This window comes from Phragmites australis, chromosome 7 (genome assembly GCF_958298935.1).
Source record: "Phragmites australis chromosome 7, lpPhrAust1.1, whole genome shotgun sequence".
Classification (NCBI taxonomy): domain Eukaryota; kingdom Viridiplantae; phylum Streptophyta; class Magnoliopsida; order Poales; family Poaceae; genus Phragmites; species Phragmites australis.
The window spans coordinates 5,971,727-5,979,374 of NC_084927.1; positions in this window are offsets into that span (position 1 = coordinate 5,971,727).

The window sequence follows — 7,648 nt, forward strand, 5'->3', positions numbered from 1 at the left end:
CTAAATAAATAAAGGGTCTGTCTAGCTATCTGGCGACAGATTTGTAACAAAAATTCTGTCAAATTTACAACCAATCAAATACTGACACGTCACACTGCAACAAAAAAAATGACAGACAGCCCAACACAAATCTGTCAGAAAACAGAACTAACCCAGAGAAATCATTAACGGGTACAAAAGCCCATAATGCAGCCCGATATCCAATATCAGTTGTGAGCCCAACAACACCAAACAAATAACACAGAACAAAAAAGCCCACCAGGATCCAAACATAAAAAACAATGAAAATCAACACAAAGAAGCCCAAAATCACACATGCATGACGTTGTACCACATGCTTTCAACTTGCAACAAAAGAAAGAAACCAAAAAAAGGGCACGAGGAGGGGGCGTTGCCAGTTATGCCGTAACAGAAACCTTTGCATTTTCTTGAGACCTTTGTGTTCTTTGATCTGCTTCACAGCTGTTTTTCCCCCCATTGCTTCCTCTATGTTCTTTCTGTACATTTGTGTTTCCTTGTTGAGCTTGTAACACAGGTCAACCTCGTGAAACCTGCTGATTCGCCCCCGCTAATGGGGCACTGTGATGATCCTTGAACATATATGAACAAAAACAAAAAAAACTAGTCAGAATAGCACAGGTCAACCTCGTGAAACCTGCTGATTCGCCCCCGCTAATGGGGCACTGTGATGATCCTTGAACATATATGAACAAAAGCAAAAAAAAAAAACTAGTCAGAATAGCAGGAAAAAGAACATAAGCACCATAAAAAAAACACAAACAATGCTCTGAGAGGAAAACAAACTCACCATGGTTGCACGATCCAACAAAAAAGTCGGCAAGCACTCACATGGCCAGAATGAACACCAGAGCAATTCATCCCCATCGCCGTATTTCCTTTTTGAGGTTGTAACATAGGTGCAGCTTGTAAGCTGCTGATTCACCACCCCAATAAAAAAAAATTATGCAGCACCATGTTAGAGGCATACAACAGGCAAAAAAATATAGACAAAAAACATAGACAAATTTTGCTATAGACTTTAAGAACACTACTACATAACACAACAATCATGCAAAAAACAGGACCAATGCAAAATCTGTTCAGCAATCAGACTTTATCGCAAAACATGCCTGCACCCAAAAAAAAAACCAATCAGACAGACCAACATAAAAAAAAAAAACACAAACACACACACATACACACATACAGACAGACCAATCATACCTTGAGCTAAAAAAAAGTCCACCTCTTTGTTGATCATCTAAGCTCAGCGAGTTTGTCGATTGATTTAGATTGTACTGGTCCTTCAAGCAAATGGGTTCCTGCATTAAAAAAAGTGAATTGACAGTAAACACTTCAATAAGATTTCAAAGAAAATAAAAAAACAAAAAAAAACACAAACATAAATAGAAAAATAGAGTAACATATACAAAGATACAGAAGAGAGACATAGAGATACATAAATACATCTATACACAAACAATACAAATACATCTATACAGAAGTAAATAAACATAAACAGAAAAATAGAGTAACATACACAAAGATACAAATACAATACAAATACATCTATACAGAAATAAACAAACATAAACAGAAAAATAGAGTAACATACACAAAGATACAAAAGAGAAACATAGAGATACATAAATAGAGAGATGGAGAGAGAAAGAGATACAAAGAGAAAGATAGATATAGTGAGAGAAAAATAGAGATAAAATGAGAGAGAGAGAGAGAAATTAAGAGATGGAGAAAGAAAGAGATACCAAATGAAAGATAAAGATAGAGAGAGAAATAGAAACAAAATGGGAGAGAGAGAAATAGAAACAAAATGGGATAGAGAGAAATACATAACGTGATAGAGAGATAGTAAGATAGAGATAGAAAAATAGAAAAAAAGATAGCAGATAGAAATACAGAAAGAGAGATACAGTGATAGAGTAAGAGGGAGATAGAGATAAGGAGAGATAGAGAGAGAAAGAAAGAATCACCAGAAATAAAGATATATATATATATATATAGATAAAATAAAGAGAGATAAAAAAGAATAACAAAAATGCAACAAAAAAGGGTAACAAAAATGCATATAATATAAATAAAAATATAAAATTGAAAGTCACCAAGGATTTGTATTACTAGTATACCTTAAATTCAATAAAATCATTCATAGAAGTAATGTTGTATTTCCTTTTCCAGGTCTTTATTTTCTGGAAAAAAATACAAAATGATGTAATTGAACTAAATATATACTTACTAATCATACAAGTAGGAGGCAAAAAAATAAAAGAATATAAAAACCAATACCTCTTTCTTGTAGAAAAAAAACAGCATCATCCAGATTGTGGTTATTAGTAGTAGTTTTCCCCTATAAATAAATGAGAAATGTATAATGTCATAAAAATGATTGGTATAATAAGAACAGACAAAAAGAGAAGGAGAAAAAAATGCATACCTCATTAAAATCTGGGAGGTTGTGAGGACCATCAACGCATTTTACATCATCATTTAGATCAAATTTAGAGCAGTCAGGAGCCATCTTAAAAAAAATCAATGATTACATATATTGTCCAATATAAGTGCAAATAAGCAAAAATACTATCCTATTACGTAGCCATGTGCACACAACGCAGCACCTAAAACACATAAATCTACAACTGCCCGAACAAGGACCCTATCGAAGCGGCCAAGGCCACACACCAAAGTGCCAGAAACACGACGCCAAGGACAGTCATAATAGCGTGCCCCATTGTAATCCATTTTCCAGAAAATATGAAATTGAAATAACAACAGAATCAAAAATATTCATAATAAAACTTATAATAGCAGAAAACACAGTCATAGGGGCACCCATTTTCAAGGTCCTACTATCTCTCCTAGCATAAAGAAGAGGGTGCTGCGGGAGGATAATTTGGCACTACAGAACAGATAAGGAAAGTAGAAAAAAGCAAAGCAAAAAAACACTTGACATCAGGCCATACTCAGGAAGTGCCCCTAACATGAAAAACAGCAGCAGCAGGAGGCCAAAATTTACCATCATACAATCATGCCAAGCTGTTAAACAAAAAGGAAAATAGCTTTTTTGCGGAACTTCTTAACTGCTATTTCAACGTGAAAAAGAAAACATCATCTATTCCTGCAAACAAAACTTTAATAAAAAATTCTAACAACAGAGATCATAAAATCACACATTAACCTTTTCAGAGCAGAAATGAGCATACACAAAGTACTCATAAAGTAAAATACGAATAATTCAAAACAATGTATTATCCCACACACATGTAACACATAGAACATATCCATGCCAGCTAAAAAAATTCTAACAGCAGATGTCATAATCACGCATGAAAAACTTTCAGAGCACAAATGTGCAATCACAAGTACATATAGTAACATGTGTATAATCCAGAGCAATGTAATATCCAACCAATGCAACACCTAGATCATATCAATCCAGCTAAAAAAAATCACAACATGGTTCGTCTCAAACGGAAAAAGAAAAACTCATCAGACCATACAAATACATGCGATTGATTTTGAACATAAATGGTCCAGATGTTAACACTCACCTGAAATGGTCCCAATGTAAAACTCTAGATCTGCGTCGTCGTGTCGTGAGCCAAGGATGATCAGTTGAAAACACATACACCTACTCACAAACACACAGGGAATGGATGGTTCATTAGTCGAAAAGGCTGGTCGATTGTTTGATATACAAAACATCCCGAACAAAAAATTTGGGGAAAAAATGCAGATTCGATTCCACTAAAGAGCTCCTTGAACCAACACTTCCCCAAAACCCTAACCCCTTTAATCACAGCAAAAAAATATCAACAACAAAACACATAAAACTCCTGAAAAGACCTGAAATCTAAACAAATTCCAATCGAACCCTAACCAGAACTGAATAACCTGCAGAAATAGATGAAAATAAGACAGATCAGGACTCAACCAACAAAAATTGGCTCAACGAACCTTCACTAACCTAAGATTTCTACGAATCTACTGACCTTCTATGCAGGTAGGGGTGGAAATGGATGGTAGGAAATCCGAATTATCCGATTTCGTATTCGTTAAAATGCGAATATGGATATTCGTATTCGTATTCGTTTCTGAAATGGATACTAAAATGGATATATCCGAATTCGTTTTCGAGATTCGGATTCAAATGTGGATATCCGAATTCGAGATATATCCGATTCGTATCCGTATCCGCCAACCAGGGAACTAAATTTTGCTAAAGTTTTAGAAATTTCAGATATGAACGAAATTCCAACCCAATCAAATTGGAACAATTTCAGTCAAATTTCATCAAATTTCAGTTAAATTTGATCAAAAATTTAAATTTTCAACATGAATTTTGAACAAAATTTGTAAAATTCCGGCCCAATCAAAGTAGAACAAATTTCATTCGAATTTTATCAAATTTTAGTCAAATTTTTTCAAAAATTTAAATTTCCAACCTGAATTTCGAAGATCGAGTAGATATCCGAATGCGGATTCGTATTCGAACTATCCGATTCGTATTCATATTTGAAGATATCAGGATCCGTATTTATATTCAGATTAAAATGTGGTAAATCGTACTATCCGAATTCGATTCCATACGTATTCGATCCGTTTCCATCCCTATATGCAGGAGAAGGAGACGTGGGGTGTGAAGCGGAGGGGAGAGCTGTGTCGCCACCTCGTTGCTCTGGAAACACCTTCGTCGCGTTCGAGAAAGAAGAGAGTGAATGGTTGTGCTGTTAGAGAGAGTCGCCAGAGAAAAAAAAGTCAAGAGAGAGAGCACGCAAATCAAGGCTCAATTTTTAAAAGCCTGCTCTGCACGGGCGTTGTCTTAACGGGCTGGCTGCGGTCTAAATATCCGTTAATGGAGAAAATCCATCAGCCGATAATCAGATAGGTTACGCTTTTCAAAGCAAATCAGACGGCTACAAATTTGATAAATTTTCAATCAATAAATCAGTCGACAGATAAATAGTAAAACTGATAAATTAAAAAAAAGATATCTCCTAAATACTATATTTTGAGAGATGGCCAATTGAATTTGCTTATCTGAGGAATAGATAAGTGGACACCTAGTTGTAATGATGGAATCGCCCATCTGCGATCTTGGCCAGGCACCTAATCATTTTTCAATGACATGATTTTGAGCCCCCCCCCCCCCCCCCCAAAAAAAAGCACCTAACATTCCAATGGTCATTAACTTTTGCAAACAGTTGGCTACTGAAGTTCTGGCAATAGAAACATACGGGATAGGACATAACAAATGATCATTTTGCCACATCTACGATCCAAATACAAAAAGTAAGAACTGCCAGTTGCCAAAAAAAAAAATGCCGGAGAGAATACCCAACAAAACACATTAGGCGACCTCAGGACCATTCAGAAGGATAAAAGATAAATCAATCACGATTCCTGTTAAAGTAACATGCTTGAATATGGAGAAATAATTTAAATAATAAGTATAGAACAAATACTAAAAAAATTAGGTAGTCATGAATGTGGCAGCCTGCCAGGATATCTATTTAAGATGCAAATTTGTTTATTGACGTCTCTCAACAAGAATCTTGTGCATCAAGTGGGAGAAGGTGGCTCCGGCGTTTCGGAGGCCAAAGGGTATCCAAATGTAGCAGTATACCCCAAAAGGGGTGATGAAGCTAGTCTTGCTCTCATCTTCCGTAGCCATCCACACCTGGTGGTATCCGGAGTACACGTCCAGGAAGCTCAACAACTCACAACCGGTAGTAGAATCTACCAGTTGGTCGATGCGAGGAAGGGGGTATGGATCTCGGGGGCAAGCTTTGTTGAGTGACGTAAAGTCGACGTACATGCACCACTTCCCATTGTGGTTCTTGACCATGATGGGGTTCGAGAGCCACTAAGAGTGTATGACCTCTTGGATGATGCCGGCTTTCAACATCTTTTGGAGTTCCTCCTTTGCAGCCTCCGTCCGCTCAGGGGAGAGCTTGCGGAGCCCCTGGCGCACCGGCCTGGCTTTCGAGTCAATTCGGAGGGCGTACTCGATGATGCCGCGGTCGACCCCAGGGAGGTCCTGTGGGGACAACGCAAAGACATCGAGGTTGCCCCGCGGGATGGTCAGGAGCTGGGCTTCTTGCTCCGGAGTGAGGTCTACCCCGATTTGGAAGGTTCGGTCGGGCTGGTCCGAACATGCCGGAACAAGTTTCACTTCCCCCTCCGGTCGTGGCTTCGGAGGGCCACAGTGCCCGGGGCCTGCCGAAGTGGGGTCTTCGGAGCTCTCCTTGGCCATGTTATGGATGTGGCGACCATTGAGAGGGGCAAGGTGTCCGTACTCAATGCATCTTGCCAAGTCCTGGTCATCGTGGACGGAGATTAGCCCCTGGGGTCTGGGCACCTTTAGGCAGAGGTAGTTGTGATGGGGAACAGTTCCGAACCTGTTCAGAGTCCCCCGGCCTAGGATGGCATTGTAAGCGTAGGGTACGTCCACAATGTCGAAGGTGATAACTTCAGTCCGCGCGATGGAGCCCTCGCCGAAGACGACCGGGAGCTCTATTTGGCCTAGGGCGTCAAGTGGGGCCCCGTTGAACCCCTGCAAGGGCCTATGGGCCGGGGAGAGTAGGCTCCGCGGAATGCGGAGCTGGTCGAAGGCGTGTTTGAAGAGGAGGTCCGTCGAACTGCCTCCGTCGACCAGTACCCTCCAGACTTCTACTTCGGCGATGCTGGTCGAGATGACCAAGGCATCGAAGTGGGAGAACTTCACACCCTCGGAGTCATCGGAGGTAAATGTTACGGGGGCGTCGGCCCAACCGGGGGCCTGACGATGGATGCTAGTCGCCCTGACATGGTTCACCCCCCGCACGTAGTCTCGCCATTGTCCCATTGAGGAGCAGCCGGAGCTTCCTCCCCCGATTATGGTGAGTACCACCTGCCTGGCCCTGTCCCCCTCGTGGTTGTACTGGTCCGTAGGTGGCAGAGGTGGAGAAGACAGAGCCAACGGGGGAGGGTTGTGCAAGGCCAGGTGATCAACCTAGCGAGCCGCGGCTGGTCTACGGTCTTCGGGTCGCTCGCCGTTGTCCCTTTCATCTGTTGTGTAGGCTGCCTGCCTCCCGAGGTACTCCTGTAAGAAGGTTGTGAGGGTCTGGCATTCTTCGGTGTTATGTCCACGTCCGGCCCCGTGTAAAGTGCACTAGTGCCCCTCCTCGGGGTACCGGCCTGGGGCATGGTGCCGCTTGGGGAAGGCTCCGGGGCGCCCCCGGTCGCGGCCCATAGGATGGGGTGGGGGCGGAGCCCCCTAGCCTTGGTTGATGTTGTAGACGCTGCGCCGTTGTCGCAGCCGCCCCTTGTAGCCTCCGGAGCCATTAGCCTCTTCGGAGCCCCTTTTTGCTGGTAGAGGAGGAGGGGCGTGTGAGGACCCTGCTTGCGAGGCCGACTTCTCGGGCTCAACGCTGGGGGTCGTGGTAGCCTGTGCAAGTCCTCGACGGAGCCGCTCTTCCTCTGCGCGTGCATATTCCTCGAATTTGCACATGAGGGCTTCCACCGAACGCATAGGGCACCGGTTCAACCGATCATAGAGGGGGCCATCGGCCAGGCCCTGAGTTGCTGCGTCGATGACTGATGAGTCTGAGATGCCTTTAATCTGAGACTTGGTTCGGAAGAACCTCCAGAA